This window comes from Triturus cristatus, chromosome 11 (assembly GCF_964204655.1).
Source record: "Triturus cristatus chromosome 11, aTriCri1.1, whole genome shotgun sequence".
Classification (NCBI taxonomy): domain Eukaryota; kingdom Metazoa; phylum Chordata; class Amphibia; order Caudata; family Salamandridae; genus Triturus; species Triturus cristatus.
Genome location: NC_140594.1, coordinates 1,141,002,300 through 1,141,029,207, shown reverse-complemented (window position 1 = coordinate 1,141,029,207; position 26,908 = coordinate 1,141,002,300). Strand labels below are relative to the sequence as shown.

The following is a 26,908-nucleotide window of genomic DNA, read 5'->3' as shown; positions in this document are numbered from 1 at the left end:
GGTCTGCACTTTCAGTTATGACTGACTGTGAGATGAGAAGATGAAGATTTTCTGCACCCAGCATACATTGCAGCATGCTTAGGCAAATGAGGAGCGAGACCCACCAATCCCTCGCTACTTCGCTGAAAGCTCCTCCTCTGCATAAAGAGAACACTTTTACAAGGGAGCAGAGTGGCGCAGCGGAAGCGTGCTGGGCCCATAACCCAGAGGTCGATGGATCGAAACCATCCTCTGCTATAATATTTCTTGTTTTTTCTTCTGAGAACCAATCTGTCATTTCCACGCTACCAGCAAGGAAAAGCGCAGGCTTGTGCTAGCTATGTGAGAAAAGACTTCTCAACTATCTGTCTCTGCTGAAATACAAGAGAGTGATCGCCAAAGGATCAACCCCATACTTTGAAAGTAAAGATACCCAATTATAAGCATAAATGACTGGTGGGACCGTCACACGTTTTTCTGGGCATGCTTTGAATGTCATTCTTGCCTTTTCGTTCTGCTCTTATCATTCTCCTGGGCATTTCATGGAAGGCACTCTCTTTCTCTTCGCTGCTTTGCTTCCAATGCTGCCTAAATATGTTCATTTCCACTATTTGTACTACTGCTTTCCATTTCTTCTCTTCTGCACAGATTTGGCCTTGGTTTCAATCCCTAGTTCCTTACCCTCTACAAGAAACTTTCTACTGCTTTTCATGTTGGTATCTAAACCAAATGCACCATTGAAACTGGTGCAAGATAGTCATTGAACTCGGGGTTGTAATCTTTAGAACCGAGAACAACCACATCATAGGGCGTTGGTGGTATAGTGGTGAGCATAGCTGCTTCCCAAGCAGTTGACCCGGGTTCGATTCCCGGCCAATGCAGTGCAAATTTTTATATGTTCTCCAAGCAGGATTTGTTTTAATGCAACATGTCACAAAACGGAAATATCATGAACAGATTAATCAGACGTTAAATAAAAAAAAAAATGAAATACTTAGGCAGGCATCTCGATTGCCCCATCTGCTACATTCATTGTCCTATTAGATGCTATTTTCCAAAAAGCAGAGTCACCACTCACATGTGCTGGTAATAAATATGTTGCGGGCGGTAGACAATGAAAGGGCTGAACCCCGACTAGACATTCTAACTGTAGCATCTCTATATTAAAAAGCATTTCTAGGCAATATCTAGCATGTGAATAAAAGTAGGCAAGATCCACCGATGAATCTGGCAAAAGTCCCCAACGATTTTGTGCACACTTGTTCTCTCACCTGAATGCAGCGCCACCTTGTAGCCATCGGATGTAACTGCAGCTCACAAAATGTTATATCAGAGAGCAAGTTGAGAGGACTCCAAGAGGCAGATGTCCATGGAAAGAGCCTCTCATGACAGCAGGAAGGTTGGATATTTCAAGATGGCAACATTTCCTCTCCAACGTCCTCACGTCCCGAACGCTCCCAAACGCTCAAAAGCCTCGCCCTCACCGGGTAGATCTCTGGCTCCCAGTTAAAATCAAATCCTGAGCATGCTAGCGCTAGGATCAAAGAGAGAGGAGAGGGTTAGAGAGCTGCTATCTTGGTAAAGGCCTGAAACTGCTAGTTCCCAAGAGGGTCTGCACTTTCAGTTATGACTGACTGTGAGACGAGAAGATGAAGATTTTCTGCACCCAGCATACATTGCAGCATGCTTAGGCAAATGAGGAGCGAGACCCACCAATCCCTCGCCACTTCGCTGAAAGCTCCTCCTCTGCATAAAGAGAACACTTTTACAAGGGAGCAGAGTGGCGCAGCGGAAGCGTGCTGGGCCCATAACCCAGAGGTCGATGGATCGAAACCATCCTCTGCTATAATATTTCTTGTTTTTTCTTCTGAGAACCAATCTGTCATTTCCACGCTACCAGCAAGGAAAAGCGCAGGCTTGTGCTAGCTATGTGAGAAAAGACTTCTCAACTATCTGTCTCTGCTGAAACACAACAGAGTGATCGCCAAAGGATCAACCCCATACTTTGAAAGTAAAGATACCCAATTATAAGCATAAATGACTGGTGGGACCGTCACACGTTTTTCTGGGCATGCTTTGAATGTCATTCTTGCCTTTTCGTTCTGCTCTTATCATTCTCCTGGGCATTTCATGGAAGGCACTCTCTTTCTCTTCGCTGCTTTGCTTCCAATGCTGCCTAAATATGTTCATTTCCACTATTTGTACTACTGCTTTCCATTTCTTCTCGTCTGCACAGATTTGGCCTTGGTTTCAATCCCCAGTTCCTTACCCTCTACAAGAAACTTTCTACTGCTTTTCATGTTGGTATCTAAACCAAATGCACCATTGAAACTGGTGCAAGATAGTCATTGAACTCGGGGTTGTAATCTTTAGAACCGAGAGCACCCACATCATAGGGCGTTGGTGGTATAGTGGTGAGCATAGCTGCTTCCCAAGCAGTTGACCCGGGTTCGATTCCCGGCCAATGCAGTGCAAATTTTTATATGTTCTCCAAGCAGGATATGTTTTAATGCAACATGTCACAAAACGGAAATATCATGAACAGATTAATCAGACGTTAAATTAAAAAAAAAATGAAATACTTAGGCAGGCATCTCGATCGCCCCATCTGCTACATTCATTGTCCTATTAGATGCTATTTTCCAAAAAGCAGAGTCGCCACTCACATGTGCTGGTAATAAATATGTTGCGGGCGGTAGACAATGAAAGGGCTGAACCCCGACCAGACATTCTAACTCTAACATCTCTATATTAAAAAGCATTTCTAGGCAATATCTAGCATGTGAATAAAAGTAGGCAAGATCCACCGATGAATCTGGCAAAAGTCCCCAACGATTTTGTGCACACTTGTTCTTTCACCTGAATGCAGCGCCACCTTGTAGCCATCGGATGTAACTGCAGCTCACAAAATGTTATATCAGAGAGCAAGTTGAGAGGACTCCAAGAGGCAGATGTCCATGGAAAGAGCCTCTCACGACAGCAGGAAGGTTGGATATTTCAAGATGGCAACATTTCCTGTCCAACGTCCTCACGTCCCGAACGCTCAAAAGCCTCACACCGGGCAAGCCCTCACCGGGTAGATCTCTGGCTCCCAGTTAAAATCAAATCCTGAGCATGCTAGCGCTACGATCAAAGAGAGAGGAGAGGGTTAGAGAGCTGCTATCTTGGTAAAGGCCTGAAACTGCTAGTTCCCAAGAGGGTCTGCACTTTCAGTTATGACTGACTGTGAGACGAGAAGATGAAGATTTTCTGCACCCAGCATACATTGCAGCATGCTTAGGCAAATGAGGAGCGAGACCCACCAATCCCTCGCCACTTCGCTGAAAGCTCCTCCTCTGCATAAAGAGAACACTTTTACAAGGGAGCAGAGTGGCGCAGCGGAAGCGTGCTGGGCCCATAACCCAGAGGTCGATGGATCGAAACCATCCTCTGCTATAATATTTCTTGTTTTTTCTTCTGAGGACCAATCTGTCATTTCCACGCTACCAGCAAGGAAAAGCGCAGGCTTGTGCTAGCTATGTGAGAAAAGACTTCTCAACTATCTGTCTCTGCTGAAATACAAGAGAGTGATCGCCAAAGGATCAACCCCATACTTTGAAAGTAAAGATACCCAATTATAAGCATAAATGACTGGTTGCACCGTCACACGTTTTTCTGGGCATGCTTTGAATGTCATTCTTGCCTTTTCGTTCTGCTCTTATCATTCTCATGGGCATTTCATGGAAGGCACTCTCTTTCTCTTCGCTGCTTTGCTTCCAATGCTGCCTAAATATGTTCATTTCCACTATTTGTACTACTGCTTTCCATTTCTTCTCTTCTGCACAGATTTGGCCTTGGTTTCAATCCCCAGTTCCTTACCCTCAACAAGAAACTTTCTACTGCTTTTCATGTTGGTATCTAAACCAAATGCACCATTGAAACTGGTGCAAGATAGTCATTGAACTCGGGGTTGTAATCTTTAGAACCGAGAGCACCCACATCATAGGGCGTTGGTGGTATAGTGGTGAGCATAGCTGCTTCCCAAGCAGTTGACCCGGGTTCGATTCCCGACCAATGCAGTGCAAATTTTTATATGTTCTCCAAGCAGGATTTGTTTTAATGCAACATGTCACAAAACGGAAATATCATGAACAGATTAATCAGACGTTAAATTTAAAAAAAAATGAAATACTTAGGCAGGCATCTCGATCGCCCCATCTGCGACATTCATTGTCCTATTAGATGCTATTTTCCAAAAAGCAGAGTCACCACTCACATGTGCTGGTAATAAATATGTTGCGGGCGGTAGACAATGAAAGGGCTGAACCACGACCAGACATTCTAACTCTAGCATCTCTATATTAAAAAGCATTTCTAGGCAATATCTAGCATGTGAATAAAAGTAGGCAAGATCCACCGATGAATCTGGCAAAAGTCCCCAACGATTTTGTGCACACTTGTTCTCTCAGCTGAATGCAGCGCCACCTTGTAGCCATCGGATGTAACTGCAGCTCACAAAATGTTATATCAGAGAGCAAGTTGAGAGGACTCCAAGAGGCAGATGTCCATGGAAAGAGCCTCTCACGACAGCAGGAAGGTTGGATATTTCAAGATGGCAACATTTCCTGTCCAATGTCCTCACGTCCCGAACGCTCCCAAACGCTCAAAAGCCTCACACCGGGCAAGCCCTCACCGGGTAGATCTCTGGCTCCCAGTTAAAATCAAATCCTGAGCATGCTAGCGCTAGGATCAAAGAGAGAGGAGAGGGTTAGAGAGCTGCTATCTTGGTAAAGGCCTGAAACTGCTAGTTCCCAAGAGGGTCTGCACTTTCAGTTATGACTGACTGTGAGACGAGAAGATGAAGATTTTCTGCACCCAGCATACATTGCAGCATGCTTAGGCAAATGAGGAGCGAGACCCACCAATCCCTCGCCACTTCGCTGAAAGCTCCTCCTCTGCATAAAGAGAACACTTTTACAAGGGAGCAGAGTGGCGCAGCGGAAGCGTGCTGGGCCCATAACCCAGAGGTCGATGGATCGAAACCATCCTCTGCTATAATATTTCTTGTTTTTTCTTCTGAGAACCAATCTGTCATTTCCACGCTACCAGCAAGGAAAAGCGCAGGCTTGTGCTAGCTATGTGAGAAAAGACTTCTCAACTATCTGTCTCTGCTGAAATACAAGAGAGTGATCGCCAAAGGATCAACCCCATACTTTGAAAGTAAAGATACCCAATTATAAGCATAAATGACTGGTGGGACCGTCACACGTTTTTCTGGGCATGCTTTGAATGTCATTCTTGCCTTTTCGTTCTGCTCTTATCATTCTCCTGGGCATTTCATGGAAGGCACTCTCTTTCTCTTCGCTGCTTTGCTTCCAATGCTGCCTAAATATGTTCATTTCCACTATTTGTACTACTGCTTTCCATTTCTTCTCTTCTGCACAGATTTGGCCTTGGTTTCAATCCCCAGTTCCTTACCCTCTACAAGAAACTTTCTACTGCTTTTCATGTTGGTATCTAAACCAAATGCACCATTGAAACTGGTGCAAGATAGTCATTGAACTCGGGGTTGTAATCTTTAGAACCGAGAGCAACCACATCATAGGGCGTTGGTGGTATAGTGGTGAGCATAGCTGCTTCCCAAGCAGTTGACCCGGGTTCGATTCCCGGCCAATGCAGTGCAAATTTTTATATGTTCTCCAAGCAGGATTTGTTTTAATGCAACATGTCACAAAACGGAAATATCATGAACAGATTAATCAGACGTTAAATTTAAAAAAAAATGAAACACTTAGGCAGGCATCTCGATCGCCCCATCTGCTACATTCATTGTCCTATTAGATGCTATTTTCCAAAAAGCAGAGTCACCACTTACATGTTCTGGTAATAAATATGTTGCGGGCGGTAGACAATGAAAGGGCTGAACCCCGACTAGACATTCTAACTGTAGCATCTCTATATTAAAAAGCATTTCTAGGCAATATCTAGCATGTGAATAAAAGTAGGCAAGATCCACCGATGAATCTGGCAAAAGTCCCCAACGATTTTGTGCACACTTGTTCTCTCACCTGAATGCAGCGCCACCTTGTAGCCATCGGATGTAACTGCAGCTCACAAAATGTTATATCAGAGAGCAATTTGAGAGGACTCCAAGAGGCAGATGTCCATGGAAAGAGCCTCTCATGACAGCAGGAAGGTTGGATATTTCAAGATGGCAACATTTCCTCTCCAACGTCCTCACGTCCCGAACGCTCTCAAATGCTCAAAAGCCTCGCCCTCACCGGGTAGATCTCTGGCTCCCAGTTAAAATCAAATCCTGAGCATGCTAGCGCTAGGATCAAAGAGAGAGGAGAGGGTTAGAGAGCTGCTATCTTGGTAAAGGCCTGAAACTGCTAGTTCCCAAGAGGGTCTGCACTTTCAGTTATGACTGACTGTGAGACGAGAAGATGAAGATTTTCTGCACCCAGCATACATTGCAGCATGCTTAGGCAAATGAGGAGCGAGACCCACCAATCCCTCGCCACTTCGCTGAAAGCTCCTCCTCTGCATAAAGAGAACACTTTTACAAGGGAGCAGAGTGGCGCAGCGGAAGCGTGATGGGCCCATAACCCAGAGGTCGATGGATCGAAACCATCCTCTGCTATAATATTTCTTGTTTTTTCTTCTGAGAACCAATCTGTCATTTCCACGCTACCAGCAAGGAAAAGCGCAGGCTTGTGCTAGCTATGTGAGAAAAGACTTCTCAACTATCTGTCTCTGCTGAAATACAAGAGAGTGATCGCCAAAGGATCAACCCCATACTTTGAAAGTAAAGATACCCAATTATAAGCATAAATGACTGGTGGGACCATCACACGTTTTTCTGGGCATGCTTTGAATGTCATTCTTGCCTTTTCGTTCTGCTCTTATCATTCTCCTGGGCATTTCATGGAAGGCACTCTCTTTCTCTTCGCTGCTTTGCTTCCAATGCTGCCTAAATATGTTAATTTCCACTATTTGTACTACTGCCTTCCATTTCTTCTCTTCTGCACAGATTTGGCCTTGGTTTCAATCCCCAGTTCCTTACCCTCTACAAGAAACTTACTACTGCTTTTCATGTTGGTATCTAAACCAAATGCACCATTGAAACTGGTGCAAGATAGTCATTGAACTCGGGGTTGTAATCTTTAGAACCGAGAGCAACCACATCATGAGGCGTTGGTGGTATAGTGGTGAGCATAGCTGTTTCCCAAGCAGTTGACCCGGGTTCGATTCCCGGCCAATGCAGTGCAAATTTTTATATGTTCTCCAAGCAGGATTTGTTTTAATGCAACATGTCACAAAACGGAAATATCATGAACAGATTAATCAGACGTTAAATTAAAAAAAAAATGAAATACTTAGGCAGGCATCTCGATCGCCCCATCTGCTACATTCATTGTCCTATTAGATGCTATTTTCCAAAAAGCAGAGTCACCACTTACATGTGCTGGTAATAAATATGTTGCGGGCGGTAGACAATGAAAGGGCTGAACCCCGACTAGACATTCTAACTGTAGCATCTCTATATTAAAAAGCATTTCTAGGCAATATCTAGCATGTGAATAAAAGTAGGCAAGATCCACCGATGAATCTGGCAAAAGTCCCCAACGATTTTGTGCACACTTGTTCTCTCACCTGAATGCAGCGCCACCTTGTAGCCATCGGATGTAACTGCAGCTCACAAAATGTTATATCAGAGAGCAAGTTGAGAGGACTCCAAGAGGCAGATGTCCATGGAAAGAGCCTCTCACGACAGCAGGAAGGTTGGATATTTCAAGATGGCAACATTTCCTGTCCAATGTCCTCACGTCCCGAACGCTCCCAAACGCTCAAAAGCCTCCCACCGGGCAAGCCCTCACCGGGTAGATCTCTGGCTCCCAGTTAAAATCAAATCCTGAGCATGCTAGCGCTAGGATCAAAGAGAGAGGAGAGGGTTAGAGAGCTGCTATCTTGGTAAAGGCCTGAAACTGCTAGTTCCCAAGAGGGTCTGCACTTTCAGTTATGACTAACTGTGAGACGAGAAGATGAAGATTTTCTGCACCCAGCATACATTGCAGCATGCTTAGGCAAATGAGGAGCGAGACCCACCAATCCCTCGCCACTTCGCTGAAAGCTCCTCCTCTGCATAAAGAGAACACTTTTACAAGGGAGCAGAGTGGCGCAGCGGAAGCGTGCTGGGCCCATAACCCAGAGGTCGATGGATCGAAACCATCCTCTGCTATAATATTTCTTGTTTTTTCTTCTGAGGACCAATCTGTCATTTCCACGCTACCAGCAAGGAAAAGCGCAGGCTTGTGCTAGCTATGTGAGAAAAGACTTCTCAACTATCTGTCTCTGCTGAAATACAAGAGAGTGATCGCCAAAGGATCAACCCCATACTTTGAAAGTAAAGATACCCAATTATAAGCATAAATGACTGGTGGGACCGTCACACGTTTTTCTGGGCATGCTTTGAATGTCATTCTTGCCTTTTCGTTCTGCTCTTATCATTCTCCTGGGCATTTCATGGAAGGCACTCTCTTTCTCTTCGCTGCTTTGCTTCCAATGCTGCCTAAATATGTTCATTTCCACTATTTGTACTACTGCTTTCCATTTCTTCTCTTCTGCACAGATTTGGCCTTGGTTTCAATTCCCAGTTCCTTACCCTCTACAAGAAACTTTCTACTGCTTTTCATGTTGGGATCTAAACCAAATGCACCATTGAAACTGGTGCAAGATAGTCATTGAACTCGGGGTTGTAATCTTTAGAACCGAGAGCACCCACATCATAGGGCGTTGGTGGTATAGTGGTGAGCATAGCTGCTTCCCAAGCAGTTGACCCGGATTCGATTCCCGGCCAATGCAGTGCAAATTTTTATATGTTCTCCAAGCAGGATTTGTTTTAATGCAACATGTCACAAAACGGAAATATCATGAACAGATTAATCAGACGTTAAATTAAAAAAAAAATGAAATACTTAGGCAGGCATCTCGATCGCCCCATCTGCTACATTCATTGTCCTATTAGATGCTATTTTCCAAAAAGCAGAGTCACCACTCACATGTGCTGGTAATAAATATGTTGCGGGCGGTAGACAATGAAAGGGCTGAACCCCGACCAGACATTCTAACTCTAGCATCTCTATATTAAAAAGCATTTCTAGGCAATATCTAGCATGTGAATAAAAGTTGGCAAGATCCACCGATGAATCTGGCAAAAGTCCCCAACGATTTTGTGCACACTTGTTCTCTCACCTGAATGCAGCGCCACCTTGTAGCCATCGGATGTAACTGCAGCTCACAAAATGTTATATCAGAGAGCAAGTTGAGAGGACTCCAAGAGGCAGATGTCCATGGAAAGAGCCTCTCACGACAGCAGGAAGGTTGGATATTTCAAGATGGCAACATTTCCTGTCCAATGTCCTCACGTCCCGAACGCTCCCAAACGCTCAAAAGCCTCACACCGGGCAAGCCCTCACCGGGTAGATCTCTGGCTCCCAGTTAAAATCAAATCCTGAGCATGGTAGCGCTAGGATCAAAGAGAGAGGAGAGGGTTAGAGAGCTGCTATCTTGGTAAAGGCCTGAAACTGCTAGTTCCCAAGAGGGTCTGCACTTTCAGTTATGACTGACTGTGAGACGAGAAGATGAAGATTTTCTGCACCCAGCATACATTGCAGCATGCTTAGGCAAATGAGGAGCGAGACCCACCAATCCCTCGCCACTTCGCTGAAAGCTCCTCCTCTGCATAAAGAGAACACTTTTACAAGGGAGCAGAGTGGCGCAGCGGAGGCGTGCTGGGCCCATAACCCAGAGGTCGATGGATCGAAACCATCCTCTGCTATAATATTTCTTGTTTTTTCTTCTGAGGACCAATCTGTCATTTCCACGCTACCAGCAAGGAAAAGCGCAGGCTTGTGCTAGCTATGTGAGAAAAGACTTCTCAACTATCTGTCTCTGCTGAAATACAAGAGAGTGATCGCCAAAGGATCAACCCCATACTTTGAAAGTAAAGATACCCAATTATAAGAATAAATGACTGGTGGGACCGTCACACGTTTTTCTGGGCATGCTTTGAATGTCATTCTTGCCTTTTCGTTCTGCTCTTATCATTCTCCTGGGCATTTCATGGAAGGCACTCTCTTTCTCTTCGCTGCTTTGCTTCCAATGCTGCCTAAATATGTTCATTTCCACTATTTGTACTACTGCTTTCCATTTCTTCTCTTCTGCACAGATTTGGCCTTGGTTTCAATCCCCAGTTCCTTACCCTCTACAAAAAACTTTCTACTGCTTTTCATGTTGGTATCTAAACCAAATGCACCATTGAAACTGGTGCAAGATAGTCATTGAACTCGGGGTTGTAATCTTTAGAACTGAGAGCAACCACATCATAGGGCGTTGGTGGTATAGTGGTGAGCATAGCTGCTTCCCAAGCAGTTGACCCGGGTTCGATTCCCGGCCAATGCAGTGCAAATTTTTATATGTTCTCCAAGCAGGATTTGTTTTAATGCAACATGTCACAAAACGGAAATATCATGAACAGATTAATCAGACGTTAAATAAAAAAAAAAATGAAATACTTAGGCAGGCATCTCGATCGCCCCATCTGCTACATTCATTGTCCTATTAGATGCTATTTTCCAAAAAGCAGAGTCACCACTCACATGTGCTGGTAATAAATATGTTGCGGGCGGTAGACAATGAAAGGGCTGAACCCCGACTAGACATTCTAACTGTAGCATCTCTATATTAAAAAGCATTTCTAGGCAATATCTAGCATGTGAATAAAAGTAGGCAAGATCCACCGATGAATCTGGCAAAAGTCCCCAACGATTTTGTGCACACTTGTTCTCTCACCTGAATGCAGCGCCACCTTGTAGCCATCGGATGTAACTGCAGCTCACAAAATGTTATATCAGAGAGCAAGTTGAGAGGACTCCAAGAGGCAGATGTCCATGGAAAGAGCCTCTCATGACAGCAGGAAGGTTGGATATTTCAAGATGGCAACATTTCCTCTCCAACGTCCTCACGTCCCGAACGCTCCCAAACGCTCAAAAGCCTCGCCCTCACCGGGTAGATCTCTGGCTCCCAGTTAAAATCAAATCCTGAGCATGCTAGCGCTAGGATCAAAGAGAGAGGAGAGGGTTAGAGAGCTGCTATCTTGGTAAAGGCCTGAAACTGCTAGTTCCCAAGAGGGTCTGCACTTTCAGTTATGACTGACTGTGAGACGAGAAGATGAAGATTTTCTGCACCCAGCATACATTGCAGCATGCTTAGGCAAATGAGGAGCGAGACCCACCAATCCCTCGCCACTTCGCTGAAAGCTCCTCCTCTGCATAAAGAGAACACTTTTACAAGGGAGCAGAGTGGCGCAGCGGAAGCGTGCTGGGCCCATAACCCAGAGGTCGATGGATCGAAACCATCCTCTGCTATAATATTTCTTGTTTTTTCTTCTGAGAACCAATCTGTCATTTCCACGCTACCAGCAAGGAAAAGCGCAGGCTTGTGCTAGCTATGTGAGAAAAGACTTCTCAACTATCTGTCTCTGCTGAAATACAAGAGAGTGATCGCCAAAGGATCAACCCCATACTTTGAAAGTAAAGATACCCAATTATAAGCATAAATGACTGGTGGGACCGTCACACGTTTTTCTGGGCATGCTTTGAATGTCATTCTTGCCTTTTCTTCTGCTCTTATCATTCTCCTGGGCATTTCATGGAAGGCACTCTCTTTCTCTTCGCTGCTTTGCTTCCAATGCTACCTAAATATGTTCATTTCCACTATTTGTACTACTGCTTTCCATTTCTTCTCGTCTGCACAGATTTGGCCTTGGTTTCAATCCCCAGTTCCTTACCCTCTACAAGAAACTTTCTCCTCTTTTTCATGTTGGTATCTAAACCAAATGCACCATTGAAACTGGTGCAAGAAAGTCATTGAACTCGGGGTTGTAATCTTTAGAACCGAGAGCACCCACATCATAGGGCGTTGGTGGTATAGTGGTGAGCATAGCTGCTTCCCAAGCAGTTGACCCGGGTTCGATTCCCGGCCAATGCAGTGCAAATTTTTATATGTTCTCCAAGCAGGATTTGTTTTAATGCAACATGTCACAAAACGGAAATATCATGAACAGATTAATCAGACGTTAAATTAAAAAAAAAAATGAAATACTTAGGCAGGCATCTCGATCGCCCCATCTGCTACATTCATTGTCCTATTAGATGCTATTTTCCAAAAAGCAGAGTCACCACTCACATGTGCTGGTAATAAATATGTTGCGGGCGGTAGACAATGAAAGGGCTGAACCCCGACCAGACATTCTAACTCTAGCATCTCTATATTAAAAAGCATTTCTAGGCAATATCTAGCATGTGAATAAAAGTAGGCAAGATCCACCGATGAATCTGGCAAAAGTCCCCAACGATTTTGTGCACACTTGTTCTCTCACCTGAATGCAGCGCCACCTTGTAGCCATCGGATGTAACTGCAGCTCACAAAATGTTATATCAGAGAGCAAGTTGAGAGGACTCCAAGAGGCAGATGTCCATGGAAAGAGCCTCTCACGACAGCAGGAAGGTTGGATATTTCAAGATGGCAACATTTCCTGTCCAATGTCCTCACGTCCCGAACGCTCCCAAACGCTCAAAAGCCTCACACCGGGCAAGCCCTCACCGGGTAGATCTCTGGCTCCCAGTTAAAATCAAATCCTGAGCATGCTAGCGCTAGGATCAAAGAGAGAGGAGAGGGTTAGAGAGCTGCTATCTTGGTAAAGGCCTGAAACTGCTAGTTCCCAAGAGGGTCTGCACTTTCAGTTATGACTAACTGTGAGACGAGAAGATGAAGATTTTCTGCACCCAGCATACATTGCAGCATGCTTAGGCAAATGAGGAGCGAGACCCACCAATCCCTCGCCACTTCGCTGAAAGCTCCTCCTCTGCATAAAGAGAACACTTTTACAAGGGAGCAGAGTGGCGCAGCGGAAGCGTGCTGGGCCCATAACCCAGAGGTCGATGGATCGAAACCATCCTCTGCTATAATATTTCTTGTTTTTTCTTCTGAGGACCAATCTGTCATTTCCACGCTACCAGCAAGGAAAAGCGCAGGCTTGTGCTAGCTATGTGAGAAAAGACTTCTCAACTATCTGTCTCTGCTGAAATACAAGAGAGTGATCGCCAAAGGATCAACCCCATACTTTGAAAGTAAAGATACCCAATTATAAGCATAAATGACTGGTGGGACCGTCACACGTTTTTCTGGGCATGCTTTGAATGTCATTCTTGCCTTTTCGTTCTGCTCTTATCATTCTCCTGGGCATTTCATGGAAGGCACTCTCTTTCTCTTCGCTGCTTTGCTTCCAATGCTGCCTAAATATGTTCATTTCCACTATTTGTACTACTGCTTTCCATTTCTTCTCTTCTGCACAGATTTGGCCTTGGTTTCAATCCCCAGTTCCTTACCCTCTACAAGAAACTTTCTACTGCTTTTCATGTTGGTATCTAAACCAAATGCACCATTGAAACTGGTGCAAGATAGTCATTGAACTCGGGGTTGTAATCTTTAGAACCGAGAGCATCCACATCATAGGGCGTTGGTGGTATAGTGGTGAGCATAGCTGCTTCCCAAGCAGTTGACCCGGGTTCGATTCCCGGCCAATGCAGTGCAAATTTTTATATGTTCTCCAAGCAGGATTTGTTTTAATGCAACATGTCACAAAACGGAAATATCATGAACAGATTAATCAGACGTTAAATTAAAAAAAAATGAAATACTTAGGCAGGCATCTCGATCGCCCCATCTGCTACATTCATTGTCCTATTAGATGCTATTTTCCAAAAAGCAGAGTCACCACTCACATGTGCTGGTAATAAATATGTTGCGGGCGGTAGACAATGAAAGGGCTGAACCCCGACCAGACATTCTAACTCTAGCATCTCTATATTAAAAAGCATTTCTAGGCAATATCTAGCATGTGAATAAAAGTAGGCAAGATCCACCGATGAATCTTGCAAAAGTCCCCAACGATTTTGTGCACACTTGTTCTCTCACCTGAATGCAGCGCCATCTTGTAGCCATCGGATGTAACTGCAGCTCACAAAATGTTATATCAGAGAGCAAGTTGAGAGGACTCCAAGAGGCACATGTCCATGGAAAGAGCCTCTCACGACAGCAGGAAGGTTGGATATTTCAAGATGGCAACATTTCCTGTCCAACGTCCTCACGTCCCGAACGCTCCCAAACGCTCAAAAGCCTCACACCGGGCAAGCCCTCACCGGGTAGATCTCTGGCTCCCAGTTAAAATCAAATCCTGAGCATGCTAGCGCTACGATCAAAGAGAGAGGAGAGGGTTAGAGAGCTGCTATCTTGGTAAAGGCCTGAAACTGCTAGTTCCCAAGAGGGTCTGCACTTTCAGTTATGACTGACTGTGAGACGAGAAGATGAAGATTTTCTGCACCCAGCATACATTGCAGCATGCTTAGGCAAATGAGGAGCGAGACCCACCAATCCCTCGCCACTTCGCTGAAAGCTCCTCTGTTAGACCTGGCACCTTGGCGTGAGTTTCCCTTCCACTTTTTGATGGTGTGCCTCGACTGTTTTGCTGGTGTTGTCCGCTCAGGGCACTGCGCCACGGCTAATCCGTGCCGCAGTGCAAGTGCTCCCTAAGTAAAGTGTACCTGTAATTGATGTCCATGATTGGTTGATTGGATTCACTGTCAGTCCCCAGTAGAGTGCACCAGGGGTGCCAGGGCTTGTGAATGCCAATGCTGCTGGTGGGCTTGCAGCGCTGGTTGCGCCACCCACGGAAGCGGCCTTGTAAAGTGTGTCTAGGGTCTGCCACCGCAGACCCTGTGCGCGGTCCGGGACCGTCGCGCTGACTGCGCAAGTGCCCCCACTTGCCAGTCCCTAAACCTTCCCTTACCTACATATTAGCCACCCCTCTGGTAGGCCCAAGGGCAGGGTGCATTGTAGGCATAAGGTAGGACATGCCCTGATGTGTGTGGCATGTCTTAGTAGTGAATTACAGCCATTTTCGTTCTTCACTATTGAAGGCTACCTGCTCTCCATAGGCCAGAATGGGCTGCCGGGATCACGCCGACGCTGTGACCCCAGTGGACTCAGAGAGCATGGTAGAAGTGTCAAGTTTAGTATGCCTGAACTCAGAATAATAAAATACTTCTCGTAGTCAAGTTTATTTTAATATCCTGGGTTTGTAAATACTACTTTTAGAAAGTTAGTATTTACTGACCTGACCATCTCAGTCCGCCTCTGCTGTGTGTATGTGTTCTGCCTGGCAACAGTAAGGAGCAGGGTTGGGGAATCCCCAGAGACAGGTTGGCTGCCAGGTGGTGGGTAGAGAGATTACACCTGGATGGGTGGGAGGAGTACACCTTGACTCTTGAATAGACCTGTGCTCTGCCACCACAAAGCCGGCGCCACCCCCTGTGGGGCGGCTGATGTCTCTGCCCTGCTGCTGAAAGGAAAGAGCAGAGTCACCATAACAAAGTGCTCCAGAACTGGACTGAGCCAGGCCTAGGCCCCCTGGCGCTAAAGAACAAAAGAATCATGGTATAAAAGTAGGAGCCTGGCTCCTAAGAAATCAGAATCCTGTTTACCACAAAGAACCTCTGCCCGACTAGAAGGAGAAGAAGACGCTGGAGGAGCTGGCCTGCTGCTTGCCTTGCTGAGAAAGGAGAGGAAGAGACTTACTGAAAAGACTTTGCTACTTTGTGCTTGAACATTCTCCAAGGGCTTGATCTGAGCTTGCCCCCTGAACTGAACCCCAGGACCAGTGGGTTCTCTGTGCTTCTTGCTCATCCTCCAATTCGAGCCGTGTGTGCATCCCGCTGGAAAGAGACTGCGCCCCTCATCGCCCCTCCTACGGCCGTGACACTCAGAAGCTCGCCTGCCTCCAACCCGTGAGAGCCCCGCTCCGTCCCGAGCCGCTCTCTGTTCCCGGGCCAGGCCGCCTGCATCCCTGTCACCGCCTGCCATTGGAGTGCGCTGAACGCGCTATCACCCCTCCTGCCGGAAGCCGTCCGACGACTGTGATCTACGCCGGGTCATCCAGCTGCACTGACCGTGCCCTGCGACCCCGCTTCGCTATCCCCGGACACCTCAGGCCGCGCCGCCCCCGCTGTGGAGACCCTCCTGCACCGCCGTGCTAAAGGGTCGCGGGCCGCGCCTGCCTACTTGCCCACACCTGCTGATTGAGGACCCAAGAACACGTCCCAAGCTGAGAGTCGCACCGACCTGTGCCGACTCTCCACATCACGAAAGAAGTTCCAGTATCGGGCTCGGGGCCCGCAACGCCTTATTTCCCCGTTCGCAGGAGCCGATCTCTGTGAGTACTGGAACCACAAGTAACATTTGCAAGAGACTACAAACTATCCATTTGAAACTACGAACCAAGAACATTTGCCTGCTGTATAACCTGGTGGCATAGCGAAAACGTTATTGGTCTTGTGATAAGTCTGCTGAGATATATATACCTTATTTTTACATAAAGAATCGTATTTTTATATATATCCAAGGCTGGTGTCCGTTTCTGGGGGGATTGATGTATTTACTGTGTGTATGATTGTAAGTGCTTAACCAACAACGCCTGAGGAATCGCCTTGGCTGCTCACGCCACGCACCTAGAGGGTGAGCAAGGGTCATTCGCGAGGGGTTATCCTGCGCCCTGACGTGGAGGAGAGGGTTCCTGCTTGACACAAGGGCAACCTTGCGCCAACCAGAGATCCCCGACTCTAACATTGTTGGCAGCGGTTGGGATTTCGGATTTGCACTTGTAATTTGCATACAGTGAATTATTAATCACCAGATAGTGAGAGCAGACCAAATAACGCAGCCACAGGTTTGTAATTGTTGAACTTTGTTGAGACATCTGCCATTACTGCAACCATGCCTGGCTCGCACTCCGCTGGAAGAGCACTCTCTGTGATTTCTGGAATAGATGAGGTGGATTGGGAGAGACTGGAAGGCTACACGATGGAGCAATTGAAAGGCTACAGTGTAAAATTCAGAGTCCCCCATGCTGGATGCAAGAGGAAGCCCCAGTACACCAAGGCGTTGAGAGCCTGGAAGGAGTCACGAGACCTACGGAATGCGGGGGACATCGTTCCACCCGACAACCTTGAGGAGCCCAGCAGAGTCCGGTCGCCAGAGGAGCTGGCAGACAGGGCAGCAGACAGGGCGCATGCAATGGAGATGGCAAAGTTGGCCGGACAAATGGAAATGGAAAAGCAGAAGTTGGCTCTGGAGGCACAACAACGCCAAATGGATCATGATATCAGATTGAAGGAGTTGGAGCTGAAGGCGAAAAGTTTGGACACCGCTCCTTCTGGTGGCAGCACTCCACCAGCGCAGGTAGAGTCCAAGGTGTACATCCCCAAAGATGTAGTAAAGGAGTATTTTAGAAAGGATGACATAGGGCAGTGGTTTAGAGCCTACGAGGTGGCCATGTCCTCACACCGGGTCCCTGAGAAAGACTGGGGAGCGGGGTTGTGGGGAAGGTTCCTTGCGGAAGGGCGGGACACACTGTTAGATTTGCCCTTAGAAGTCCAGACCTCATACCCCCATATGAAGGAAGCTTTAATGACCAGGTATGGGTTAACTCCTGAGCTATATAGACAGAGGTTCAGGGAGACCAAGAAGATCCCTGAGAGTACGTATGTGGAGTATGTGACCTTTTTCTGCAGAGCGCTGGATGGTTGGGTGAAGGGTAGCAAAGTGAATGATTATCAAGGGCTACTTGATTTAATTGCATGGGAGCACTTGTCCAGTCAATGTTTTCCTGAGCTACGCCAGCACCTGATAGATAGCAAGCTGTCCAACCCGAGGAAGCTTGCTGAGGAGGCGGACCGCTGGCTCAGCACCAGGGTCCACAAGGGTCAAGTGGGAGACTCCGCCAAAGGTGGGCAGGGTCCCCAGCAGAAGAGTGGGGGGGACAAGGGTAAACAGAAGGGGTTCCAAAAAGGCCCCCAAAGTAATTCCCAAGGGAACCAGCAGAAGGGTTCTCAGCCTCCCCCACCCCCGCAGCAGAACGGGGCCCCGACAGGTAGACCTGTTCCAAAGGGGCCCTTCAATTGTTATAAGTGTGGTGACCCGGGTCACATTGCCTCTGATCCTAAGTGTCGCCTGTTTGGTAAGACCGCACCCACTGGTGCTCCACCCCGGCAAGTAGCTAGTGTTAACTTTGGGGAGGAGGTAGCAGTCCAGGAGGGTGGGGGTCCCGGGCAGATGACCCTAGTCTCGCTAGGAGACAGTGAGATGGTCCCTGTAACCTACCTGCCCTCTAACACTAAGAAATATGGGCAAGTGGTGACCATCAATGGAAAGAAGGTTGAGGCTCTTAGAGATACAGGAGCCAGCGTGACCTCGGTGAGGCAACACCTGGTGTCTCAAGAGCAAATTGTACCCAATGCCTACTGTAGGGTTGTCAATGCTGACAACGTAGAGAGTCGTTGTCCAATGGCTCAAGTTCCCTTTGAGTGGGGGGAGGTCTCTGGTACTCTACAAGTCGCTGTGAGAACTGACATGCCTGTAGACTGTCTGCTAGGGAACGACCTGGAGAGTTCCCCTTGGGAAAAGGTGGAGAAGACCACGCATCTGAGGATGGTGGGTCTACCTGACTGGGCGTGCGTGACCACCCGGTCCATGGCAGCCAGTAGGGGTGTTGAGAGGGTCCTGGAGCCTGAGGGAGAGGTCCAGGAACCGGCCTTAGGGAGAAGGCGCAGGAGGCGCGGGAAACCGGCCCCCGAAGTTCCCACGGCCCGGGAGGAAGTAGACCCTGAGGGGGATGCTCTGGAGCCTACCGGGGAACAGATTGCCGAACTGGGAGATCTGCCTGAGCTGACCCATTGGCAGCAAGAAGGAGGTCCCTCCAGGGAGGAATTCTGCAGGGAGCAGAAAGAATGCCCTTCTCTCGTGGGTATGCAGCAACAGGCTGCAGACCAGGCCAATGGTGTTCAGGCCAAAACACACTACGTGTACTGGGAGAGTGACCTCCTGTATTCCGAGCCTAAGGCTGCTGAACCTGGGTCAGCCCGTGTGCTGGTGGTACCCCAGAAGTTCAGAACCTTCCTACTGGGGCTGGCTCATGATGTGCCTTTAGCAGGACATTTGGGGATGGACAAGACCTATGACAGGCTTGTCACCCACTTTTACTGGCCCCAAATGCACAAGAATTCCGATTCCTACTGCAGAACCTGTCAGACTTGCCAGGCAAGTGGTAAGAGCGGAGGGAAGCACAAGGCTCCTCTGCAACCTTTCCCTGTGGTCGGTACGCCATTCCAACGAGTGGGTATTGATATTGTGGGGCCTCTGGACCCCAAGACAGCCCTGGGCAACAGGTTCATCCTGGTCTTGGTGGACCATGCCACCTGGTACCCTGAAGCCATCCCTCTGAGGACAGTGACGGCCCCCGTGGTGGGACGGGCACTGATGGGAATTTTCTCCCGAGTGGGATTCCCTCTAGAGGTGGTGAGCGACAGGGGGACCAATTTCATATCCACGTATATGAAATCCCTGTGGAAGGAGTGTGGGGTAACTTACAAGTTCACCACTCCTTACCACCCCCAAGGAAATGGGTTGGTTGAGAGATTCAACCGAACCCTCAAAGGCATGATCATGGGCCTGGACGGTCCAATGAGGCGTAAGTGGGACGTCCTCTTGCCATGCCTGCTCTTCGCTTACCGAGAGGTGCCGCAGAAGTCTCTAGGGTTCAGCCCCTTTGAGCTTCTGTATGGTCACCCGGTAAGAGGACCTCTGAGTTTGGTAAAGGAAGGCTGGGAGCAATCTCCCAGGAAACCTCCCCAGAATGTATATAGTTACATGCTGGCCTTCCGAAACCAGACTCGGCGTTTCAGGCAACTTGCTGAGGCAAATCTGGAAGCCAGCCAGGAGGAGATGAAGCGGTGGTACGACCGGAATGCCACTCTGGTAGAGCTTCAACCTGGACAAAAGGTGTGGGTCTTGGCCCCAGTGGAGCCGTGTGCACTTCAGGATAAGTGGACAGGTCCATTTGAGGTTGTGGAGCGCAAAAGTCCTATCACCTACTTGGTGGACATGCAGACTCCCAGGAACCCTTTGAGGGTCCTACATGTTAACCGCCTTAAGCCCCACTTAGAGAGGACCGAAGTGGGCATGCTGCTGGCCACTGATGATGGAATGGAAGAGGAGACCGAGCCTCTTCCTGACCTCTTAGTGGCCTCTGAGAAAGATGGGTCAGTGGATGGAGTTAACCTCTCACCCACCCTGACGCCCGAACAACAGGAAGATTGCCGCCACTTGCTGGGACAGTTTTCCGACCGATTCTCCCTGGTTCCTGGTGTCACAGATTGGTGCGTCCATGATGTGGACACAGGAGACAGCTTACCTGTAAAGCACAAGGCTTACCGGGTAACTGACAGGGTCAGAGCTTGCATTAAGGAGGAGGTCTCCAAAATGCTTGCGCTAGGGGTGGTTGAGTCCTCCAGCAGTCCTTGGTCCAGCCCCGTGGTCTTGGTCCCAAAGGCTGCTGCGCCGGGAGCCACACCTGAACTCCGGTTCTGTGTGGACTACAGAGGACTCAATTCAGTCACGAAGACTGACGCGCACCCCATCCCCAGAGCTGATGAGCTCATTGATCGGCTGGGGGCTGCCCGGTTCCTCAGTACGTTTGATTTAATGTCTGGGTACTGGCAGATCGCCTTGACCGATGGGGCCAAAGAGAGGTCCGCATTCTCTACACCAGATGGGCACTTCCAGTTCCGAGTCATGCCATTTGGGATGAAGAATGCCCCTGCCACCTTTCAGAGGTTGGTCAACCAGGTACTGGTTGGGCTGGATGCGTTCAGTGCCGCCTACCTGGATGACATCGCAGTGTTCAGTGCCACCTGGCCTGAACACCTGCGCCACCTCTGGGAAGTGTTGATGGCGCTGCGCCGAGCAGGCCTCACGATCAAGGCAAGCAAGTGCCAGATCGGGCAGGGTTCCGTGGTGTACTTGGGACACCAAGTGGGGAGTGGCAAGGTGGCACCCTTGCAACCCAAAATTGAGACCATCCTGGCTTGGGAACCCCCCAAGACGCAGACCGCAGTGAGGGCCTTCCTGGGGCTCACTGGGTACTACAGGAGGTTTGTCAAGGGCTATGGAACGATCGTTGCCCCCTTGACAGAGCTGACTTCCAAGAAGCAGCCCAGGAACGTGATTTGGACTGACACCTGTCAGAAAGCTTTCGACACCCTGAAGACTGCCATGTGCACGGCGCCCGTGCTCTTGGCCCCTGACTTCTCCAAGGAATTCCTAGTACAGACAGACGCTTCAGAGCATGGTGTAGGGGCTGTTCTCTCACAGATGACTGAGGAGGGCTGGGACCAACCCGTAGCCTTCATCAGTAGGAGGTTACTTCCACGGGAAAGTAGGTGGAGTGCAATTGAGCGAGAAGCATTTGCTGTGGTCTGGGCGCTGAGGAAGCTAAGACCCTACTTGTTTGGGTCTCACTTCCGGGTTCAGACGGACCACAGGCCCCTCAGATGGTTGATGCAAATGAGGGGTGAAAACCCGAAGCTGTTGAGGTGGTCCATCTCCCTACAGGGTATGGACTTTACGGTGGAACACCGTCCTGGTACAGATCACGCCAACGCTGACGGTCTGTCCAGGTATTTCCGCCTTAGTGACGAGGAACCCCCTGGGCAAGGGTAGTTCTCCCCACATTTCAGCTGGAGGGGACACGTGTTAGACCTGGCACCTTGGCGTGAGTTTCCCTTCCACTTTTTGATGGTGTGCCTCGACTGTTTTGCTGGTGTTGTCCGCTCAGGGCACTGCGCCACGGCTAATCCGTGCCGCAGTGCAAGTGCTCCCTAAGTAAAGTGTACCTGTAATTGATGTCCATGATTGGTTGATTGGATTCACTGTCAGTCCCCAGTAGAGTGCACCAGGGGTGCCAGGGCTTGTGAATGCCAATGCTGCTGGTGGGCTTGCAGCGCTGGTTGCGCCACCCACGGAAGCGGCCTTGTAAAGTGTGACTAGGGTCTGCCTCCGCAGACCCTGTGCGCGGTCCGGGACCGTCGCGCTGACTGCGCAAGTGCCCCCACTTGCCAGTCCCTAAACCTTCCCTTACCTACATATTAGCCACCCCTCTGGTAGGCCCAAGGGCAGGGTGCATTGTAGGCATAAGGTAGGACATGCCCTGATGTGTGTGGCATGTCTTAGTAGTGAATTACAGCCATTTTCGTTCTTCACTATTGAAGGCTACCTGCTCTCCATAGGCCAGAATGGGCTGCCGGGATCACGCCGACGCTGTGACCCCAGTGGACTCAGAGAGCATGGTAGAAGTGTCAAGTTTAGTATGCCTGAACTCAGAATAATAAAATACTTCTCGTAGTCAAGTTTATTTTAATATCCTGGGTTTGTAAATACTACTTTTAGAAAGTTAGTATTTACTGACCTGACCATCTCAGTCCGCCTCTGCTGTGTGTATGTGTTCTGCCTGGCAACAGTAAGGAGCAGGGTTGGGGAATCCCCAGAGACAGGTTGGCTGCCAGGTGGTGGGTAGAGAGATTACACCTGGATGGGTGGGAGGAGTACACCTTGACTCTTGAATAGACATGTGCTCTGCCACCACAAAGCCGGCGCCACCCCCTGTGGGGCGGCTGATGTCTCTGCCCTGCTGCTGAAAGGAAAGAGCAGAGTCACCATAACAAAGTGCTCCAGAACTGGACTGAGCCAGGCCTAGGCCCCCTGGCGCTAAAGAACAAAAGAATCATGGTATAAAAGTAGGAGCCTGGCTCCTAAGAAATCAGAATCCTGTTTACCACAAAGAGCCTCTGCCCGACTAGAAGGAGAAGAAGACGCTGGAGGAGCTGGCCTGCTGCTTGCCTTGCTGAGAAAGGAGAGGAAGAGACTTACTGAAAAGACTTTGCTACTTTGTGCTTGAACATTCTCCAAGGGCTTGATCTGAGCTTGCCCCCTGAACTGAACCCCAGGACCAGCGGGTTCTCTGTGCTTCTTGCTCATCCTCCAATTCGAGCCGTGTGTGCATCCCGCTGGAAAGAGACTGCGCCCCTCATCGCCCCTCCTAGGGCCGTGACACTCAGAAGCTCGCCTGCCTCCAACCCGTGAGAGCCCCGCTCCGTCCCGAGCCGCTCTCTGTTCCCGGGCCAGGCCGCCTGCATCCCTGTCACCGCCTGCCATTGGAGTGCGCTGAACGCGCTATCACCCCTCCTGCCGGAAGCCGTCCGACGACTGTGATCTACGCCGGGTCATCCAGCTGCACTGACCGTGCCCTGCGACCCCGCTTCGCTATCCCCGGACACCTCAGGCCGCGCCGCCCCCGCTGTGGAGACCCTCCTGCACCGCCGTGCTAAAGGGTCGCGGGCCGCGCCTGCCTACTTGCCCACACCTGCTGATTGAGGACCCAAGAACACGTCCCAAGCTGAGAGTCGCACCGACCTGTGCCGACTCTCCACATCACGAAAGAAGTTCCAGTATCGGGCTCGGGGCCCGCAACGCCTTATTTCCCCGTTCGCAGGAGCCGATCTCTGTGAGTACTGGAACCACAAGTAACATTTGCAAGAGACTACAAACTATCCATTTGAAACTACGAACCAAGAACATTTGCCTGCTGTATAACCTGGTGGCATAGCGAAAACGTTATTGGTCTTGTGATAAGTCTGCTGAGATATATATACCTTATTTTTACATAAAGAATCGTATTTTTATATATATCCAAGGCTGGTGTCCGTTTCTGGGGGGATTGATGTATTTACTGTGTCTATGATTGTAAGTGCTTAACCAACAACGCCTGAGAAATCAATCGCCTTGGCTGCTCACGCCACGCACCTAGAGGGTGAGCAAGGGTCATTCGCGAGGGGTTATCCTGCGCCCTGACGTGGAGGAGAGGGTTCCTGCTTGACACAAGGGCAACCTTGCGCCAACCAGAGATCCCCGACTCTAACATCCTCCTCTGCATAAAGAGAACACTTTTACAAGGGAGCAGAGTGGCGCAGCGGAAGCGTTGGGCCCATAACCCAGAGATCGATGGATCGAAACCATCCTCTGCTATTATATTTCTTGCTTTTTCTTCTGAGGACCAATCTGTCATTTCCACGCTACCAGCAAGGAAAAGCGCAGGCTTGTGCTAGCTATGTGAGAAAAGACTTCTCAACTATCTGTCTCTGCTGAAATACAAGAGAGTGATCACCAAAGGATCAACCCCATACTTTGAAAGTAAAGATACCCAATTATAAGCATAAATGACTGGTGGGACCGTCACACGTTTTTCTGGGCATGCTTTGAATGTCATTCTTGCCTTTTCGTTCTGCTCTTATCATTCTCCTGGGCATTTCATGGAAGGCACTCTCTTTCTCTTCGCTGCTTTGCTTCCAATGCTGCCTAAATATGTTCATTTCCTCTATTTGTACTACTGCTTTCCATTTCTTCTCTTCTGCACAGATTTGGCCTTGGTTTCAATCCCCAGTTCCTTACCCTCTACAAGAAACTTTCTACTGCTTTTCATGTTGGTATCTAAACCAAATGCACCATTGAAACTGGTGCAAGATAGTCATTGAACTCGGGGTTGTAATCTTTAGAACCGAGAGCACCCACATCATAGGGCGTTGGTGGTATAGTGGTGAGCATAGCTGCTTCCCAAGCAGATGACCCGGGTTCGATTCCTGGCCAATGCAGTGCAAATTTTTATATGTTCTCCAAGCAGGATTTGTTTTAATGCAACATGTCACAAAACGGAAATATCATGAACAGATTAATCAGACGTTAAATTAAAAAAAAAATGAAATACTTAGGCAGGCATCTCGATCGCCCCATCTGCTACATTCATTGTCCTATTAGATGCTATTTTCCAAAAAGCAGAGTCACCACTCACATGTGCTGGTAATAAATATGTTGCGGGCGGTAGACAATGAAAGGGCTGAACCCCGACTAGACATTCTAACTGTAGCATCTCTATATTAAAAAGCATTTCTAGGCAATATCTAGCATGTGAATAAAAGTAGGCAAGATCCACCGATGAATCTGGCAAAAGTCCCCAACGATTTTGTGCACACTTGTTCTCTCACCTGAATGCAGCGCCACCTTGTAGCCATCGGATGTAACTGCAGCTCACAAAATGTTATATCAGAGAGCAAATTGAGAGGACTCCAAGAGGCAGATGTCCATGGAAAGAGCCTCTCATGACAGCAGGAAGGTTGGATATTTCAAGATGGCAACATTTCCTATCCAACGTCCTCACGTCCCGAACGCTCCCAAACGCTCAAAAGCCTCGCCCTCACCGGGTAGATCTCTGGCTCCCAGTTAAAATCAAATCCTGAGCATGCTAGCGCTAGGATCAAAGAGAGAGGAGAGGGTTAGAGAGCTGCTATCTTGGTAAAGGCCTGAAACTGCTAGTTCCCAAGAGGGTCTGCACTTTCAGTTATGACTGACTGTGAGACGAGAAGATGAAGATTTTCTGCACCCAGCATACATTGCAGCATGCTTAGGCAAATGAGGAGCGAGACCCACCAATCCCTCGCCACTTCGCTGAAAGCTCCTCCTCTGCATAAAGAGAACACTTTTACAAGGGAGCAGAGTGGCGCAGCGGAAGCGTGCTGGGCCCATAACCCAGAGGTCGATGGATCGAAACCATCCTCTGCTATAATATTTCTTGTTTTTTCTTCTGAGGACCAATCTGTCATTTCCACGCTACCAGCAAGGAAAAGCGCAGGCTTGTGCTAGCTATGTGAGAAAAGACTTCTCAACTATCTGTCTCTGCTGAAATACAAGAGAGTGATCGCCAAAGGATCAACCCCATACTTTGAAAGTAAAGATACCCAATTATAAGCATAAATGACTGGTGGGACCGTCACACGTTTTTCTGGGCATGCTTTGAATGTCATTCTTGCCTTTTCGTTCTGCTCTTATCATTCTCCTGGGCATTTCATGGAAGGCACTCTCTTTCTCTTCGCTGCTTTGCTTCCAATGCTGCCTAAATATGTTCATTTCCACTATTTGTACTACTGCTTTCCATTTCTTCTCTTCTGCACAGATTTGGCCTTGGTTTCAATCCCCAGTTCCTTACCCTCTACAAGAAACTTTCTACTGCTTTTCATGTTGGTATCTAAACCAAATGCACCATTGAAACTGGTGCAAGATAGTCATTGAACTCGGGGTTGTAATCTTTAGAACCGAGAGCAACCACATCATAGGGCGTTGGTGGTATAGTGGTGAGCATAGCTGCTTCCCAAGCAGTTGACCCGGGTTCGATTCCCGGCCAATGCAGTGCAAATTTTTATATGTTCTCCAAGCAGGATTTGTTTTAATGCAACATGTCACAAAACGGAAATATCATGAACAGATTAATCAGACGTTAAATTAAAAAAAAAATGAAATACTTAGGCAGGCATCTCGATCGCCCCATCTGCTACATTCATTGTCCTATTAGATGCTATTTTCCAAAAAGCAGAGTCACCACTCACATGTGCTGGTAATAAATATGTTGCGGGCGGTAGACAATGAAAGGGCTGAACCCCGACCAGACATTCTAACTCTAGCATCTCTATATTAAAAAGCATTTCTAGGCAATATCTAGCATGTGAATAAAAGTAGGCAAGATCCACCGATGAATCTGGCAAAAGTCCCCAACGATTTTGTGCACACTTGTTCTCTCACCTGAATGCAGCGCCATCTTGTAGCCATCGGATGTAACTGCAGCTCACAAAATGTTATATCAGAGAGCAAGTTGAGAGGACTCCAAGAGGCACATGTCCATGGAAAGAGCCTCTCACGACAGCAGGAAGGTTGGATATTTCAAGATGGCAACATTTCCTGTCCAACGTCCTCACGTCCCGAACGCTCCCAAACGCTCAAAAGCCTCACACCGGGCAAGCCCTCACCGGGTAGATCTCTGGCTCCCAGTTAAAATCAAATCCTGAGCATGGTAGCGCTACGATCAAAGAGAGAGGAGAGGGTTAGAGAGCTGCTA

The 26,908-nt window shown here is 48.3% G+C and overlaps 8 non-coding genes across 8 annotated transcripts; all 8 read left to right on the top strand.

Moving 5' to 3' along the window:
* The first annotated feature begins 788 nt into the window (after window positions 1-788).
* TRNAG-CCC (transfer RNA glycine (anticodon CCC)) lies at window positions 789-860 on the top strand. Its single transcript has one exon. It is a non-coding gene; the product is annotated as a tRNA-Gly (tRNA).
* Window positions 861-2,376: 1,516 nt separating this feature from the next.
* TRNAG-CCC (transfer RNA glycine (anticodon CCC)) lies at window positions 2,377-2,448 on the top strand. The gene has a single exon. It is a non-coding gene; the product is annotated as a tRNA-Gly (tRNA).
* Window positions 2,449-5,564: 3,116 nt separating this feature from the next.
* Window positions 5,565-5,636, top strand: TRNAG-CCC (transfer RNA glycine (anticodon CCC)). Its single transcript has one exon. It is a non-coding gene; the product is annotated as a tRNA-Gly (tRNA).
* Window positions 5,637-7,152: 1,516 nt separating this feature from the next.
* TRNAG-CCC (transfer RNA glycine (anticodon CCC)) lies at window positions 7,153-7,224 on the top strand. Its single transcript has one exon. It is a non-coding gene; the product is annotated as a tRNA-Gly (tRNA).
* Window positions 7,225-10,350: 3,126 nt separating this feature from the next.
* On the top strand, window positions 10,351-10,422 carry TRNAG-CCC (transfer RNA glycine (anticodon CCC)). The gene has a single exon. It is a non-coding gene; the product is annotated as a tRNA-Gly (tRNA).
* A 1,515-nt stretch (window positions 10,423-11,937) lies between these two features.
* Window positions 11,938-12,009, top strand: TRNAG-CCC (transfer RNA glycine (anticodon CCC)). The gene has a single exon. It is a non-coding gene; the product is annotated as a tRNA-Gly (tRNA).
* A 1,528-nt stretch (window positions 12,010-13,537) lies between these two features.
* Window positions 13,538-13,609, top strand: TRNAG-CCC (transfer RNA glycine (anticodon CCC)). The gene has a single exon. It is a non-coding gene; the product is annotated as a tRNA-Gly (tRNA).
* A 12,524-nt stretch (window positions 13,610-26,133) lies between these two features.
* Window positions 26,134-26,205, top strand: TRNAG-CCC (transfer RNA glycine (anticodon CCC)). Its single transcript has one exon. It is a non-coding gene; the product is annotated as a tRNA-Gly (tRNA).
* The last annotated feature ends 703 nt before the right edge of the window (window positions 26,206-26,908 follow it).